Source organism: Schistocerca serialis, chromosome 7, assembly GCF_023864345.2.
Source record: "Schistocerca serialis cubense isolate TAMUIC-IGC-003099 chromosome 7, iqSchSeri2.2, whole genome shotgun sequence".
Lineage (NCBI taxonomy): Eukaryota > Metazoa > Arthropoda > Insecta > Orthoptera > Acrididae > Schistocerca > Schistocerca serialis.
The window spans coordinates 420,642,253-420,661,814 of record NC_064644.1 but is presented as its reverse complement, the minus strand read 5'-3'; the positions used below and the strand labels follow the sequence as shown (position 1 = coordinate 420,661,814).

At 45.9% G+C, this 19,562-nt stretch overlaps 1 protein-coding gene across 6 annotated transcripts in view; it reads left to right on the top strand.

The window, feature by feature from the left end:
* Positions 1-19,562, top strand: part of LOC126412747 (glycine receptor subunit alpha-4) — a 589,024-nt gene that overhangs the window by 478,439 nt on the left and 91,023 nt on the right. The window lies entirely within an intron of this gene.

Genomic DNA, 19,562 nt, shown 5'->3' with positions numbered 1-19,562 from the left:
TCCCGGGTTCGAGCCCGGTCGGGGGACACATTTTCAACATGTCCCCAATGATGTATATAAACGCTTGTTAGCAGGTACGGTGTCGATTTAATTATCATTTCATTCTAGAGAAGCTGCACTGTCATCAATGGTATCTGTTCTTTCGGGAACAGGTACTACAATCATATACAGTTACAATATGGCTACCCGGCCATTGACCTTCTTGTGTGAACGCACAGGCTATGCCCCAACTCGTACGGGACTTGGTAGATTAATCTGCCACGAGTAATGAGTGTGATGGGCAAGCATCTATTAGGCGCGCTACGAATGTGGTGGTGTGGAGCTGTTGGGAATGTGGGTCTCACGGGGAGTGTGCAAGGGATAAGTCCCCGCAGGCGCGCTGTCGTCTGTGCCCTCCGTGGCTCACCTGGACGCCGGCACGGTATTTCAGCGTGTTCGGTGAGAGGGTTAGCTGCCCCCTGTAATAAAAAAAGCCGAGTTAATCGATCAACAACGAACTTTAACGGATGTCTTACAACATCCGCCCCGAGCAGATGCAACGAACAAAAGCGAACAAAATGAGATTAAAAAAAAATAAAATGGATAGAGCGTGTGCCATGTAAGCAGGAGATCCCGGGTTCGAGTCCCGGTCGGGGCAGACATTTTCAACATGTTCCCAATGCCCCAATGATGTATATCAACGCCTGTTTGCAGCTAGGGTGTCGATTTAATTATCATTTCATTCTAGAGAAGCTGCACTGTCATCAATGGTATCTGTTCTTTCGGGAACAGACACTACCACGTTCGTTCACCTGTGGGCCTTATGCAAGTAGTTATTCTGCTTGGCATTGATTGATAGAGTTGTTGAATGTATTCCTAAGGGATATCGTGCCAGATTCTATCCAATCGACGCGTTAGATCTTCAAAATCCCGAGATGGCTGAAGAGCCCTGCCCATAATGCTCCAAGCACGAAGACAAGCAGTAGAAAGTCTCGCCACGTGCGGGTGGCCGTTATCTTGCTGAAATGTAAGCTCAGGATGGCTTGTCATGAAGGGCAACAAAACGGGGCGTGGATCGTCGACGTAGTACTGTGCTGTAGGAGTGTCGCGAATGACAACCAAATGGGTCCTGCTACGAAATGAAATGGCATCGCAGACGATTTCTCCTGATGGTCGAGAGTCTGCCGGCCGACAGTCAGTTTGGTGTCCCACCAGCGAATGGGGCGTCTTCAGATACGCCTTAGCTGGTCCTCGGGGCTCACGTAGAAACGGGGCTCATCACTGGAAGACTACGAGAGGCGTTTGAAAAGTCCGTGCAAAGTCCGAGAGATGGCACCACCGGCGCGTATCGAGGTCATGTAATAGCAACTTTGGAAAGAACGCACATCAAGAGTCAGCCATATTGGTCTATTTCTTTCTGTTTGGGATTCGTGTGAATCAAGGAAGTCGAGTGATTGTCCAAAAATGGACGACAAAGAATTTCGTGTGGTGATCAAACATTACTTTATGAAAGGAAAAACGCCTCAGGAGACAAAAGAGAAGCTTGACAAACATTACATGACGCTGCACCTTCGATTACAACAGTTTATAAGCGTATGAAAGCTTTCAAGACCGGATGACATATCTTCTGGTAAACCTTCCGGGATGTAAGGTCGTGTTCCATGAAACTCTGCAGCTCCTAACGTTTCGTCCAGAGCTGCGCTGCACATCTTCAGAGGGGTGTTTCTCCTCCGGTGACTCTTGCCGACTCGGCAAGACTCACCGGAGGAGAAACACCCCTCTGAAGTTATACAGCGCAGCTCTGGACGAAACGTTAGGAGCCGAAGAGTTTCATGGACCACGACCTTACATCCCGGAAGGTTTACCAGAAGTTTGTAAGTGGTTTCAAAATTTTCGGAGTGGCCATATTGGCAACAAGTGATGCTGAACGTTGTGGTCGCCTTGTGGAGGTTACGACTCCAGAAATCATTGATAAAATCCATGACATGGTGATGGGTGACAGAAGAATAAAGGTGCATGAGATTGCTAGTGCTGTGGGCATCTCGAATGAACGGGTACATAATATTTTGCATAAACATTTGGACATGAGAAAGCTATCCGCAAGATGAGTTCCGTGGCTGCTCACGCTTGGCCCTAAGCGGAATCGTGTGAAGTGTTGCAAGGATTGCTTGCAACTGTTCAGGTAGAATCCACAGGACTTTAAGCGTCGTTTCGTCACTGTTAATGAAACATGGATACATTACTATACTCCTGAGACCAAACAACAATCTAAACAATGGTTTACCAAGGCAGAATCTGCACCAAAAAAGGCAAAGCCCATTCCTTTGCCTGGAAAGGTTCTGGCGACTGTCTTTTGGGATTCGCAAGGGATAATCCTCATCGACTATCCAGAAAAGGGTAAAACTATTACAGATGCATAATAGTCATCGTTACTGGACCGTTTGAAAACCGAACTTCAAGAAAAACGCCGGCAATTGGACCGCAAAAAAGTCCTTTTCCATCACGACAATGCACGCGCACACATCTCAGCAGTTGTGGTCGCAAAATTAATGGAAATAGGATTCCAACTCGTTTCGCATCCCCCCTATTCTCCAGACTTGGTTCCCTAGGACTACTATTTGTTCCCCAATTTGTAGAAATGGCTGGCGGGAAAAGATTTTATTCAAACGAGGAGATGATTGGAGCAACTAATAACTGCACTACTGGCCATTAAAATTGCTACACCAAGAAGAAATGCAGATGATGAACGGGTATTCATTGGACAAATATATTATACTAGAACTGACATGTGATTACATTTTCACGCAATTTGGGTGCATAGATGCTGAGAAATCAGTACTCAGAACAATCACCTCTGGCCGTAATAACGGTCTTGATACGCCTGGGAATTGAGTCAAACAGAGCTTGGATGGCGTATACAGGTACAGCTGCCCATGCAGCTTCAACACGATACCACAGTTCATCAACAGTAGTGACTGGCGTATTGTGACGAGCCAGTTGCTCGGCCACCATTGACCAGAAGTTTTAATTGGGGAGAGATCTGGAGAATGTGCTGGCCAGGGCAGCAGTCGAACATTTTCTGTATCCAGAAACGCCCATACAGGACCTGCAACATGCGGTCGTGTATTATCCTGCTGAAATGTAGGGTTTCACAGGGATCGAATGAAGGGTAGAGCCACGGGTCGTAACATATCTGGAATGTAACGTCCACTGTTCAAAGTGCCGTCAATGCCAACAAGAGGTGACCGAGACGTGTAACCAGTGGCACCCCATACCATCACGCCGGGTGATACGTAAGTAGGGCGATGACGAGTACACGCTTTCAATGTTCGTTCACCGCGATGTCGCCAAACACGGATGGAACCGTCATGATGCTGTAAACAGAACCTGGATTCATCCGAAAAAATGACTTTTTGCCATTCGTGCACCCAGGTTCGCCGTTGAGTACACCATCGCAGGCTGCTCCTTGATGCAGCGTCAAGGTTAACCGCAGCCGTGGTCTCCGAGCTGGTAGTCCATGCTGGTGCAAACGTCGTCGAACTGTTCGTGCAGATGGTTGTTGTCTTGCAAACGTCCACATCTGTTGACTCAGGGATCGAGACGTGGCTGCACGATCCGTTACAGCCATGCGGATAAGATGCCTGTCATCTCGACTGGTAGTGATACGAGGCCGTTGGGATTCAGCACGGCGTTCCGTATTACCCTCCTGAGCCCACCGATTCCGTATTCTGCTAACAGTCATTGGAACTCGACCAAAGCGAGCAGCAAAGTCGCGATACGATAAACCGCAATCGCGATAGGCTACAATCCGACCTTAATCAAAGTCAGAAACGTGATGGTACGCATTTCTGCTCCTTACACGAGGCATCAGAACAACGTTTCTCCAGGCAACGCTGGTCAACTACTGTTTGTGTATGAGAAATCGGTTGGAATGTTTCCTCATGTCAGCACGTTGTAGGTGTCGCCACCGGCGCCAACCTTGTGTGAATGCTCTGAAAAGCTAATCATTTGCATATCACACCATCTTCTTCCTGTCGATTAAATTTCGCGCCTGTAGCACGTCATCTTCGTGGTGTAGCAATTTTAATGGCCAATAGTGTAATTTGGAAAGAGTTGAGATTGTCTCTCAGGTAGGCGTCAAGTGAATTTTTATCTGTTTATTTGAATAGGTATATTTCACGCTTATTTTTCGAGGATTTGGGGATTACAATATTCAATCTCGTTACGACGACGCTGTGGTCACTAATCTCTGAATCGATTTTGATGCTTGTTATTTACTCAGGATTATTTGTTGTTTCCGCAGAATCCGGCCAGATAAAAAATGGCTCAAATGGCTCTGAGCACTATGGGACTTAACTTCTGAGATCATGTCGCCTAGAACTTAGAACTAATTTAACCTAACTAACCTAAGGACATCACACACATCCATGCCCGAGGCAGGATTCGAACCTGCGACCGTAGCGGTCGCTCGGCTCCAGACTCTTGCGCCCAGAACCGCACGGCCCAACCTTGTGTGAATGCTCTCAAAAGCTAATCATTTGCATATCACAGCATCTTCTTCCTGTCGGTTAAATTTCGTGTCTGTAGCACGTCGTCTTCGTGGTGTAGCAATTTTAATGGCCAGTAGTGTATTTTGCAGACTTAGACTGTTCCTATTATTCGGAAGGGATCAACAGCTTTGGACGAAGTGTTTTAGTCTAAAAGGAGACTACGTCGAAAAATAAGAAAGGTTCACCCCAAACACGTAAGTAGTTTTTATTTTTGCACGGACTTTTCAAACGGCCCTCGTTTATGATGGAACCATTGTGTGTACTGTAGGCTGTCAATTCTACTCTTTTAAAAATGCGGCACACGCAGCACCAATATCATACATTTGAAGAAGGCCTAAGGCGGAAACTGGCCAGTAAGGTAATCAATATGCATGGTGCGTTATAAGAGTAAACCTGGCAGCCTACGGTAGTTAAAATGGTTCCATAATTTTGACAATCCATGGAGGCTGTCGACCCATACATAAAGAAATTATTGAAGACAACTCTAATCCACCGGGCGAGGTGGCGCAGTGGACTCGCATTCGGGAGGACGACGGTTCAATCCCGCGTCCGGCCATCCTGATTTAGGTTTTCCGTGATTTCCCTAAATCGCTCCAGGCAAATGCCGGGTGGTTCCTTTGAAAGTGCACGGCCGACTTCCTTCCCCGTCCATCCCTATGAGACCGATGACCACGCTGTTTGGTCTCCTCCACAAAAAAAAAAAAAAACCTCTACTCCAGTCAAAGAGAGGACAGGTCGAAGAAGTGACTGGAGACGCCCCGGAGAATTGTGGGATACCAAGGCGAGTGTCCCCCGCTATACGGCCAGACGACGGGCAGTGATGGTCTCGAGCGCCAACTGTTTCCATAGGAAGACCCCTTTGGCTGACAGCTGCGGCACCCTTACAGTACAACGATACGTCAACGATATTCTGCGCTCCGTCGTGTTGCCCTTAATGGCAAGCCATTCTGGGCTTACATTTCCTCAACGTAATGCCCGCCTGCACACGGCGAGAGTCTCTACTGCTTGTCTTCGTTGTTGCCAAACTCTGTCTTGGCCAGCAAGGTCACCGGATATCCCCCCAATTGAGCATTATGGGCAGCGCCGTTCAGCTAGCTCGGAATTTTGACGCTCTAACCCGCCAATTGGACAGAATGTGGCACGATATCCATCAGGAGGGCATCCAACAACTCTATCAATAAGTGACAATCTGAATAACTGCTTGCATAACGGCCAGAGGTGACCAACGCGTTATTGACTTGCTCAGTCCGTGAACCTCTTTCTCTTGAATCAATCACCCAGTTGTATTCACCTGGTTGTCTGTACATGTACGGTACAGATCCCGATTTCAGAGTATACAGTTTGAGGCAGCTAAGTCATAACACCCGTTGTATCTCCCCAACCGTAATACACTCCTGGAAATTGAAATAAGAACACCGTGAATTCATTGTCCCAGGAAGGGGAAACTTTATTGACACATTCCTGGGGTCAGATACATCACATGATCACACTGACAGAACCACAGGCACATAGACACAGGCAACAGAGCATGCACAATGTCGGCACTAGTACAGTGTATATCCACCTTTCGCAGCAATGCAGGCTGCTATTCTCCCATGGAGACGATCGTAGAGATGCTGGATGTAGTCCTGTGGAACGGCTTGCCATGCCCTTTCCACCTGGCGCCTCAGTTGGACCAGCGTTCGTGCTGGACGTGCAGACCGCGTGAGACGACGCTTCATCCAGTCCCAAACATGCTCAATGGGGGACAGATCCGGAGATCTTGCTGGCCAGGGTAGTTGACTTACACCTTCTAGAGCACGTTGGGTGGCACGGGATACATGCGGACGTGCATTGTCCTGTTGGAACAGCAAGTTCCCTTGCCGGACTAGGAATGGTAGAACGATGGGTTCGATGACGGTTTGGATGTACCGTGCACTATTCAGTGTCCCCTCGACGATCACCAGTGGTGTACGGCCAGTGTAGGAGATCGCTCCCCACACCATGATGCCGGGTGTTGGCCCTGTGTGCCTCAGTCGTATGCAGTCCTGATTGTGGCGCTCACCTGCACGGCGCCAAACACGCATACGACCATCATTGGCACCAAGGCACAAGCGACTCTCATCGCTGAAGACGACACGTCTCCATTCGTCCCTCCATTCACGCCTGTCGCGACACCACTGGAGGCGGGCTGCACGATATTGGGGCGTGAGCGGAAGACGGCCTAACGGTGTGCGGGACCGTAGCCCAGCTCCATGGAGACGGTTGCGAATGGTCCTCGCCGATACCCCAGGAGCAACAGTGTCCCTAATTTGCTGGGAAGTGGCGGTGCGGTCCCCTACGGCACTGCGTAGGATCCTACGGTCTTGGCGTGCATCCGTGCGTCGCTGCGGTCCGGTCCCAGGTCTACGGGCACGTGCACCTTCCGCCGACCACTGGCGACAACATCGATGTACTGTGGAGACCTCACGCCCCACGTGTTGAACAATTCGGCGGTACGTCCACCCGGCCTCCCGCATGCCCACTATACGCCCTCGCTCAAAGTCCATCAACTGCACATACGGTTCACGTCCACGCTGTCGCGGCATGCTACCAGTGTTAAAGACTGCGATGGAGCTCCGTATGCCACGGCAAACTGGCTGACACTGACGGCGGCGGTGCACAAATGCTGCGCAGCTAGCGCCATTCGACGGCCAACACCGCGGTTCCTGGTGTGTCCGCTGTGCCGTGCGTGTGATCATTGCTTGTACAGCCCTCTCGCAGTGTCCGGAGCAAGTATGGTGGGTCTGACACACCGGTGTCAATGTGTTCTTTTTTCCATTTCCAGGAGTGTAGATACAAAGGTGCCGTTTGGACAGTGTATTGCAGGAACAGGGGCTACTTGAATACATCGCATTTCATGTTTGTCCTGTTTTTATTACAGAGATATGAGGCCATCTTTGGTTTTTTAAATGGAAACCTATGTTAAATTTTAGCGTTACATGATGGGCTTAAAAAGACGGTTTCAAATGTGTGTATGTCATAAAATTTAGGCGAATAGTTTTTGAGACACAGATATGTTCTGGTATCGTGTTCGTCCTTCGAAGCGGCGTTGTCCAATGCGACCTTTCCTGTTGTGTAGAGTACATGGTAAACGTCGCGAGTCCGTCCTTATACAAACATGCCCATTTACCCGACAATAGTAATACATACTGCGATATTTTGCGTAAAAATTAACTGATGATGTTGCCCAAATATTATTTAGTTATTTGACAACTGTGATACCAAAATAGTAGACAACATATAGTATTAAAATTCTAAAAGATGTTAATACATATTCAAGTAAAATAAATACAAATGTAACGAGGCCCTTATTGGTCACAATTATTTCGTACGTATTTGTTGATTATTTGAAAATATTTACTTTTGATCACAATACGAAACAAATACTCACAAAGGTGCAAAATACATACTGTACATGATACAAAACTTTACTGAAGCATGTGATCAAAATGCTTTCCCTCTGCTGCAATGCACGTTTGTAGTCGCCGTTCGAATGGTTTGTGAACGGCTGCGTGGGTGTCAGTGAGATATCAGCTTACGCTTCAGTGATACGTTGCTTCATATCGTCTGGCGTAGTTGGCTTTTGAGCATATACTTTGTTTGATTGCTCCCCACACAAAAAAATCAACAGGGGTCAAATCAGGAGACCGGGCTGGTCAGTTCACTCCAGCACGTCGTCCTATCCAACAATCCGGCAACTTTTCATTTAACAGCTCTGTAGCCACATGGGAAGAATGAACAGGACAGCCATCATGTTGGAACCACATCCACTGACGCGTAGTTAGTGGTACCTCTTCCAGCAAAATAGGCAGCACGTTTCGCAGGAACTGTGCATAGTTATTGCCATTTAGTATACCCGGAATAACGTGCGGCCCCACAATGACATTTCCGACGATGCGGCACCACACGTAACACTCCAAGGTTGCTGATGCTGTACATGTCGAGCCAATGTGGGTTCTCTATTGACCAGTAATGCATATTATGCAATTTCACATTACCTTTGTTGGTGAAAGTCGGTTCATCAGTAAAAAGCACCCGTTGAAAAAACATTGGATCATCTTGTAGGCGCTGCAGAGCAAACCGGCAAAATTCCTGGCGCCGTTCGAAATCCACACCGGAGATGCTTGATGTAATGACAGTTGAAACGGGTGAAATCTATGCCGGTGCAATATGCGTAGAACACTTCTCTGACTTATACCACATTCCGAAGCGATAAGTCGCGACGAAACAGTAGGGTCGTTATGCGCCAACGCTAGAACGCCCTCTTCATGTACCTCGCCAGTTGCAGTTTTCTGTCTTGTCCTCTGTATGGTGTTCCATGATGCCGATTCAAGTAGTTTCTTGCAAATACGTGCAAGAAGCTGGCGCGTAGGACGACCACAAACAGGATACAGCTCTCCATATCGCTTTATTGCTCTAACAGCGTTTCTTCTGCTTTCACCATACACTAGAAGCATATCTAGCTTTTCTTCGTTGTTGTACATGTCTGCTCCAAGAAACTGTGACGAAATGCGATGTCTCATTGCCCCAGGAGGACATTTACACCCTTCTCTCCAGCTGCCTCGTGCGTCACCTTGTGGCGTTATCGAGAAGCAGGAAAACAACGCCTTCCCTGTTAAGTTCCTCAGTGGTCAACAGGAAAGGTCGCATTGGACAACGCCGCTTCGAAGGACGAACACGATACGGGAACATATATGTGCCTCAAAAACTATTCGCCAAAATATTATGAAATACACATATTTGAAACCGTCTTCTTAAGCCCATCACGTTACGCTAAAATTTAACATCGGGTTCCATTTAAAAAAACCAAAGATGAACTCATATCTCTGTAATAAAAAAAAGCACAAACATGAATTGTGATGTATTCAAGAAGCCCCTGTCCCTGCAGTTCACTGTCCAAACGGCTTCTTTGTATCTATTATGGTTGGGGAGATACAAGGGGCGTTATGACTTCGCTGCCTCAAAAAAATGGTTCAAATGGCTCTGAGCACTATGGAACTTAACTTCTGAGGTCATCAGTCCCCTAGAACTTAGAACTACTTAAATCTAACTAACCTAAGGACATCACACACATCCATGCATGAGGCAGGATTCGAACCTACGACCGTAGCGGTCGCGCGGTTCTAGACTGTAGCCCCTGAACCGCTCGGCCACTCCGGCCGGCTTAGCTGCCTCACCCTGTATTTATTACAATATTGTGTACTGACACAAACTATGTTTAACAATTAAACTGAATGTTATCTCTGCGTATCATTTCTGCTTTTGTTGGTATCGACGTATTCAGTATAGTGCTAGCGTACTCAGGTAGCTTTTGTTGGCAGCTACCAGAAAGCGATTGATACTGCTCGACGCCGTTGGATTTCTATCTACCTAGCTATTTCTGTCGACTATTTCGGCAAGGACAAAAGGCAGATCAGCATTTAACACTCCGTCAACGACGAGGTCATTAGCGATACAGCACAAGCATGGGTTTCGGAAGGAAATACTGCAGTACCATTTCAGAGGAACGATACCGGCATTCGCGTAAACAAGTTATGAATGTCACGAGAAATAAAACTGTATTGCTGGACAGGGATTTGACCGCCGTCCACCAGAATATCCGTCCAGTGTATTGCCCCTACGCCAGCTCGCTCGATAACGGCATCGAGAGCCTTCTCAGAGCGCGTATGGTTATACTATATCTACAACTACACAGATACTCTGTAAATCACGTTTAAGTGTCTGGCAGAGGATTCATCGAACTACCTTCACAATTCTCTATTATTCCCACCTCGTACAGCGCTTGGAAAAATCGAACACCTATATCTGTCCGCGCGAGCTCTGATTTCCCTTACTTTATTATTATGATCGTTTCTCCCTAAGTAGTTCGGCGTCAACAAAATGTTTTCGCATTCGGAAGAGAAAGATGGTGATTGAAATTTCGTTAAAAGATTCCGCCGCAACAAAATACACCTTTGTTTTAATGACGTCCATACCAAATCATGTATGATTTCAGATACACGCTCTACTCTACTTCGCGGTAGTACAAAACGTGCTGCCCTTTATGACCTTTTTTCGGTCTACTCCGTCAATTACTACCAACTGTGACCTCTCTGACACGAAATCACGAACCCAGTCACATAACTGAGACGAAATTCCATAAGCACGCAATTACACTACAAGCCGCTTGTGTAGTACAGTGCCTAAAGCCTTCCAGATATCCAGGAATACGCTATCAGCTTAAAAGTCCTTGTCAATAGCTCTCAACACTTCGTGCGAGTAAAGAGCTAGTTGTGTTTCACAAGAACGATGTTTTCTAAATCCGTATTGACTGTGTGTCAGTATTCCCGGGTTCGATTCCCGGCGGGGTCAGGGATTTTCTCTGCCTCGTGATGGCTGGGTGTTGTGTGCTGTCCTTCGGTTAGTTAGGTTTAAGTAGTTCTAAGTTCTAGGGGACTGATGACCATAGATGTTAAGTCCCATAGTGCTCAGAGCCATTTGGACCATTTTTTGTGTGTCAGTAGACGGTTTCCTTCAAGGTGATTCATAATGTTCGAACACAATATATGTTCCAAAATTCTGCCGCATATCGACGTTAATGATATGGCCCTGTAATTCAGTGGATCACTCCTACTACCGCTCTTGAATATTGGTGTGACCTGTGCAACTTTCCAGTCTTTGGGTACGGATCTTTTGTCGATCGAATGGTTATATACGATTAAGTATGGAGCTATTGTATCAGCATACTCTGAAAGGAACCTAACTGAAAAAAAATGTAGGTCGGATGACTTCCTTTTCTTAAACGATTTATGTTGAGTCACTACTCCAAGAATATCTATTTCTACGCTGCTCATGTTGACAGCTGTTCTTGGTTCGAAATCTGGAGCATTTACTTCGTCTTCGGCCGGCCGTGGTGGCCGAGCGGTTCTAGGCGCTTCGGTCCGGAACCGCGCGACTGCTACGGTCGCAGGTTCGAATCCTGCCTCGGGCATGGATGTGTGTGATGTCATTAGGTTAGTTAGGTTTATGTAGATCTAAGTTCTAGGGGACTGATGACCTCAGAAGTTAAGTCACATAGTGCTCTGAGCTATTTGAAACATTTGAACTTCTTCTTCTTGGTGAAGGAATTTCGGAAGACTGTGTTTAGCAACTATGCTCTGGCGCCAGCGTCTTCGATAGTATCTCCATTGCTATCGCACAGAGAAGGCATTGATTGTGTCTTGCCGTTAGCATACTTAACATACCACCAGAATCACAGGATTTTCTGCCAGATTTCGAGACAAAGTGTCGTTGTGGAATCTGTTATGAGCATCTCGCAATGACGTCCGCTCTAATTTTCAAGCTTCTGTAAAAGATCGCCAATTTCCGAGATTTTGCGTCTGTTGAAAATTTGTCATGTTGTTTTCTTTGTTTCTGCGACAGTGTGCTGACCCGTTTTGTGTACCAAGGAGGATCAGCTCCGTCGTTTGTTAATTTATTTGGTATAAATGTCTCAGTTGCTGCCGACACTATTTCTTTGAATTTGAGCCACATCTGCTTTACAGTAGTAGGCGCAGTGGCTGTGATGGTGGCAGCCCTGGTGTGGGAGCTGGCTGGCGCATGCGCAGACGGCGACAGCTCAGCGGACGGCAGAGCGGGCGGCCGTCTCGGGTTTCGGCCATGATTTGCGTCTGCAAACAAAGCGGGCAGCTATTAGGCTCGTTCAGGTCGTTGCGCCAGTTTGCATTGCGGCCGACTGAATGAATTGCTTTGTCTGCGGGGCACCCAGATCCCAAAAGGAGTGTCTGAACAAACTAATTACAACTGCTAGACCTCTATTTTTACGGGCAATAAATTATCATTTTAAATTGCAAATATTCATTTAATCCATATATCTACGTCACACATAGTATAAAAATATACACTACTGGCCATTAAAATTGCTACTCCAAGAAGAAATGCAGACGATAAACAGGTATTCATTGTACAAATATACTAGAACTGACATGTGATTACATTTTCACGCAATTTGGGTGCATAGATCCTGAGAAATCTGTACCCAGAACAACCACCTCTGGCCGTAATAACGGACTTGATACACCTGGGCATTGAGTCAAACAGAGCTTGGATGGGGTGTACAGGTACAGCTGCCCATGCGCGGTACCACAGTTCATCAAGAGTAGTGACTGGCGTATTGTGACGAGCCAGTTGCTCGGCCACCATTGACCAGACGTATTCAGTTGGAGAGAGATCTGGAGAATGTGCTGGCCAGGGCAGCAGTCGAACATTTTCTGTATCCAGAAAGGCCCGTACATAACCTGCAGCAAGCGGTCGCGCATTATCCTGCTGAAGTGTTTTCACAGGGATCGAATGAAAGGTAGAGCCACGGGTCGTGACACATCTGAAATGTAACGTCCACTGTTCCAAGTGCCGTCAATGCGTACAAGAGTTGACCGAGAAGTGTAGCCAATGGCACCCCATACCATCACGCCTGGTGATAAGCCAGTATGGCGATGACGAATGCACGCTTCCAATGTGAATTCTCCGTGATGTCCCCAAACAAGGATGCGACCATCATGATGCTGTAAACAGAACCTGGATTCATCCGAAAATATGACGTTTTGTAATTCGTGCACCAAGGTTCGTCGTTGAGTACACCATCGCAGGCGCTCCTGTCTGTGATGCAGCGTCAAGGGTAACCGCAGCCAAGGTCTCAGAGCTGATAGTCCATGCTGCTGCAAACGTCGTCGAACTGTTCGTGCAGATGGTTGTTTTCTTGCAAACGTCCCCATATGTTGACTCAGGGATCAATATGCGGCTGCACGATCCGTTACAGCCATGCGGATAAGATTCCTGTCATCTCGACTGCTAGTGATACGAGGCCGTTGGGCTCTAGCACGGCGTTCCGTATTACACTCCTGAACCCACCAATTCCATATTCTGCTAACAGTCATTGGATCTCGACCAACGCGAGCAGCAATGTCGCGAGACGATAAACCGCAATCGCCATAGGCTACAATCCGACCTTTATCAAAGTCAGAAACGGATGGTAAGCATTTCTCCTCCTTACCGAGGCATCACAACAACGTTTCACCAGGCAACGCCGGTCAACTGCCCTTTGTGTGTGAGAGATCGGTTGGAAACTTTTCTCATGTCAGCACGTTGTAGGTGTCGCCACCGGCGCCAACCTTGTGTTAATGCTCTGAAAAGCTTCTTCTTCCTGTCGGTTAAATTTCGCGTCTGTAGCACGTCATCTTCGTGGTGCATCATTTTTAATGATCAGCAGTGTATCTACATATGTACGACATTTCTTCCAAAGCTACTGGATAGTTTTCAGCCCAACTTGGTTCACATATCGCGTACTGTCTGGAAAGAAACGCTGTGGGATACGAACCACCTACCTACCATAGATGGGGGTGGGGGGTGAAAAAGTAATGTAGCCCACAAGGCGCAAATACTCAGACTTTATTCATCCAGTATTTGAGAATGAGAGCAATTAATGACTAGCAACGAACTTCGTACATATTTTCAAAACTTTACCAATTTTTTTGTGTATGGCAACTCCTACAAAACGATGAAAGGAAAACAGTTTATTGCTAGCTATATTTTCGTGGTTCGTGCAGTAGACTGCCACATCAGGCATGACGTTTTAATTTATTGCTTGTTCATCACTAACTCGAATCGAGACACATTTTGCAGGTAGTATCCACATACAAGGTGTGACAATACAGTAATGAGACTGATTTTCTTTGCAAGACGTGGCAGCCTTGCAGACTTGCATAGGCACAATATCTTTGACCTTGGTCTATAAGCTGCTTCTGGTCCAAGCAGCACATCGATGCAACTGCTTAGTCGTGAGTTGTGCTGTAATAAGTTAACACGTGTTTGTGTCTCTTGTCGCGGAAATCGAACCGCATAATATTCTTCAACAGTATGCCATTTCTTTTTGTATTAAATTGGGTGAAAACGCGACGACAACTTCCGGTAAGCTTCAGAAGGCTTTTGGAGAGGAGGTTATGTCAAGATCTCAAGTTTTCCGTTGGTATAAAATGTTTAGTGAACGCAGAACGAATGCTGAAAATGAAGACCGCAGTGGACTAGGGTGTGTGAACTCGTATGATTTGATCGAAGATTATCTGTGAAAATGATTGCAGAAGAACTGAACATCACTCGAGAAACAGTTCGTCTAATAATAACTGAAGATATGCATCACGATAATGCGCCAACCCATACTGCTCTGTCAGTACAGCAATTTTTAACCTCAAAACAAATTTTAGTACTACTACAGCCACCTTATTCACCAGATATCGCTCCGTGCGACTTTTTTCTATTTCCAAGAGTCAAAACGGCGCTCAAGGGACACCATATTCAGACAACACAAGAGGTCCAAAAAACTGTGACGAGGATCTTGGGGGATATTACAGAAGATAAGTTCCAGAAATGTTACCATCAATGGCAGAAGCGCTGGAAAAATTGTGTGCAATCAGAAGGGAAGTACTTTGAGGGAGACAATACTAAACTTGACTAAAACGGTAAGCAACATTTTTTTCACATCCGTCGCATTACTTTATTGTCGCACCTCGTATGCCACTAAATGTACTTACAAAATTATAACACTGTATGACGTATAGTTAAAGGGATATGATGTCATAAACACTTACATGCGTGAAAGACGGCCGCATCATGCATGACGTTTTAATTTAGTTTTATTTTTTCATTTTTACTTTTTAATTTATTTTTACTGCTAATTCTATTAGCAACATCTTTTGTAGACTGCTTCCACGTGTACCACTGAATGTACCTGCAAAATTATATCGCTGTACGACACATGGTTCAGGAAATACGGCGTCATAATCTTTGAAGTGTGTGAAAACGATACTGCAGGGCGCAATTCGCTAGAAATACAAGTAAAATATGTCTACAAACATGTGTGACATACATTAAATATATGCGAAACTTATACATACAGGGGCGAAGTCGCGGTTGAAAAGCTCCTCATAAGTCCATGGATCGATTTCAACCAAACTTGGTACATATATTACTTGCTGTCTGGAAAGAAATACTGTACAGGTTCGATCCACCATGCTAATATTGGAGTAAGGATGATGGACAGAGAATGGTGGTGGAGAAGGAGACATGGAGAGGGGTAAGGAGGAGTTGAACACACGTAGGGGGAGGAGCAGATGGACAGAGGGAGGGAAATGGAGGTGACTGCAATGGGAAGGATGAGGTGATGGACAAAAACAGGTTGAAGGAGAGGTTGAAGGAGAGAGGGGAGAGGAGAAAATGGATGGAGAGAGGGGGAGGAGGAAATGTAGAGAGGGAGAGAGAGAGGGAGAGAGAGAGAGAGAGAAGGAAGGAGGAGATGGACTAGTAGAAGATTGCATTCAAATACGTGCCCAAAACGACGCCAGGTACTCGGCTAGATTTACATAAATGTCTCGTACACGTCACTGAATGTATTCTTCATACAATTCTGTGTACACAGGCTGTTAGGAAAGTACTTGCGTCATTGAAATATCCTTTTTCCTTACTTTACCTACCGTTTCGCACTAACCCGATTACCCCGTTGTGCCACACTTTATTTATTGTACAATAACAATGTTATCTTCGGATTTTGTGACGTCTTCAGATGATGAAACCTTCTGGAAACTTTAAATGACTTTACTGGCAAGTAAACTATGCAAAGGACATTGTATTACTGAGCCAGGACGAGGATGCGAAATACGTCAGAAGTTTGCATGCAACAGGTAAAGAAACGACTTCCAGATTATTGAAAGGAAGACCGAATACCGGTGATAGGATCGTCTATATTAACGACATAGGAGACAATCTGAGTAGACGTCTTAGATTGTTTGCAAATGATGCTGTCATTTACCGTCTTGTAAAGTCATCAGATGATCAAAACGACTTGCAGAATGATTTAGATAAGATATCTGCAAGGTGCGATAAGTGGCAATTGATCCTGAATAAGGAAAAGTGTGAAGTTGTTCACATGAGTACTAAAAGGAACCAGCTAAATTTCGATTACGCAGTAAGTCACACAAATCTGAAGGCTGTAAATTCAACTAAATACTTAGGGATTACAATTACAAATAACCTAAACTGGAACCTAAACTGGGTAGAGCAAACCAAAGACTGCGATACATCGGCAGAACACTTAGAAGGTGCAACAGGTCTACCAAAGAGACTGCTTACACCACGCTTGCTCGCCCTATTCTGGAGTATTGCTGTGCGGTGTGGGATCCGCATCAGGTGGGACTGACGGACGACATCGAAAAACTACAAGGAAGGGCAGCTCGTTTTGTATTATCGCGAAATAGGGGAGATAGTGTCACAGACATGATACGTGAATTGGAGTGGCAATCATTAAAACAAAGGCGTTTTTCGTTGCGACAGGATCTTCTCAAGAAATTTCAATCACCAGTTTTCTCCTCCGATTGCGAAAACATTCTGTTGGCACCCACCTACATAGGGAGAAATGATCATCAAGATAAAATAAAAGAAATCAGGGCTCCCATAAAAAAATTTAAGTGCTCGTTTTCCCGCGTGCCGTTCGAGAGTGGAACGGTGGAGAGACAGCTTGAAGGTGGTTCATTGACCCCTCTGCCACGCACTTTATTGTGAATAGCAGAGTAATCACGTAGATGTAGTTGGTCTGAGCAAGACCAGACTCCTCTGTTTACAGGAGAATGAACTTTTAACAAAATGTATAAATTTCAGTATCTAAGAGCACACTTAACACACCCAAATTGATGTTGATACAAGGAAGAATATGCAGGCACAAGGCAGGTGCTACTAAACCTGCGAAATATTCCGTCGGCCACGAAAATTGCAACACAATCAAGGCGAACTGGAACAAACATCAAATTGACTTGCAGCAAATTTAGTACTTTGAAACGTAAATGATTATCAATTTCAGGGCAGCCGCAAAAAACAGGCGCAATGTCATCTACATTCTGTGTATAAGGGAAGATTACGCACCGTTGTTCTCATTCAGAAATGGCGTTTCAGTGTTGTTTGTAGTGGCTTACCAGCTAGACCGTCTGACAAAAAAGTGAATCATCCAGAAGAGGAGGAGAAGACGGAATGGAACTTCGCGTTTTGAGAGAGCATTCGAAGTTGTTTCAATGACTACCAAACGAGTGGAATTCACAAAGAAGAGGGCAGTTTGGGCCCGTTTGTTAGTATGACGTTGCATACCTCTGGCCTGGATGCATGACACTGATTCGGTTGGGAAGGGTGCCATGAAGTCGTTGCACCCTTTCTTGAGGCAAGCCGGCCCAAAATTGTTGTAACTGTTACTTAACAACGTGGATACTGGGAATGGGACGGAACTGACGTCCGAGCTGGACCCACACATGTTTTATCGGGGACAGATCTGCTGATCTTAACCCGCCAGGTTAGCAGAGAGCGCTAATGCGCTGCTTCCTGGACTCGGGTAGGCGCGCCGGTCTCGGGTCGAATCCGCCCGCCGGATTAACGACGAGGGCCGGTGTGCCGGCCAGCCTGGATGTGGTTTTTAGGCTGTTTTCCACATCCCTCTAGGTGAATACTGGGCTGGTCCCCATGTACCATCTCAGTTACACGACTCACAGACACTTGAAACACATCCGCACTTTTCCATGATTTACACTGGGTGCAGACAGATGGGGTACTCTGATTCCGTTCTGGGGGGGGGGGGGGGGGGTACGGGGTGGCAGTAGGAAGGGCATCGAGCCACCCCTTCACATTAATATGCAAAGTCCGATTTAACCCCGCGCACAATGCGGGACAAAGGCGCAAGCGATAGCGATAGAATAGATCTGGTGATCTTGCTGGCCACAGAAATACTTCTGTTTCACACAGACAGTTCATAGATACACATGCCGTGTGCGCACGAGCATTGCGCTGTTAAAAAATGGTACCATGATACTGCCACAGGAGTGATAATACACAAGGACGTATATCTGTGCCGTCACAGTTTCCTTAGTCGCTACCAGCCTTGACCTTTAAGCCTAGTTTACACGACGACACTTGGTTGCGCCACTCGTTGCGTGGAATGAGTTGCACGCAAATGCTGGCCGGGGTGGTCGAGCGGTTGTAGGCACTACAGTCTGCAACCGCGCGACCGCTACGCTACGGTTGCAGGTTCGAATCCTGCCTCGGGCATGGATGTGTGTGATGTTCTTAGGTTACTTTGGTTTAAGTAGTTCTACGTTCTAGGGGACTGATGACCTTAGAAGTTAAGTCCCATTGTGCTCAGAGCCATTTGAACTATTTTTTTTTTCGTTTTTTTTTTTTTGTTTTTTGCACGCAAATCGTTTCATGTTTGTCTGTAGACACGGCGAAAGCAGTACACACTTCAGTTTCGTCGTTTTGTGGGTTCCTGAGTCGTGTCTGAAATGAAAGTTTTGGCACGAGCTGTTTTGGAGTCACAGCTTGTTGTGTGGAATCATTGCATAAGAAAAAAATAAGAAACGTGTTTCTATTCGTGACTGGATGAAGAAAAGACGTCAGCTCGGTTGCTCAGCATCCTTGCTGAAATAATTTTATCTATCTTAGAATGTCACCAGAATTGTTCATGCTTCTTCTAAAGAGAGTTAATTATGCGATAAGGAATAAAGCTACTGTAATGCATGACGCACTGCCGCCAGAACTGAAATTACATATGATACATATAGATGAATAAATATTGCATTACAATCGAGAACACTCGGCATGCTATAAGATGCGGTTCTAAATGGTGATTACGCTTTTTCATTAACACCAATAATTATGAACATTAACAGTAACAGTTATTAACATCGACAACAGTAATTATTCGAAGCAGGCCGCATTAAGAAGAGAATGGTTTGCAAACTACTCTCTTGAAGATAGATCTGTTCAGTGGCAATATTTCAAAATTCGAACATATGTGAATGGGGAGCACTGCAGCGACGTTTTAAATAGATGAATATTGAATAAAGAATGCAGCTTCTTGATTCCTGTAGCCTTGCCTCCGATCAACAATATTCCTTAAAAAAAAAACAAAAAAAAACAAAAAAAACAAAAAGAGAGTCGGCCAACTGGAAC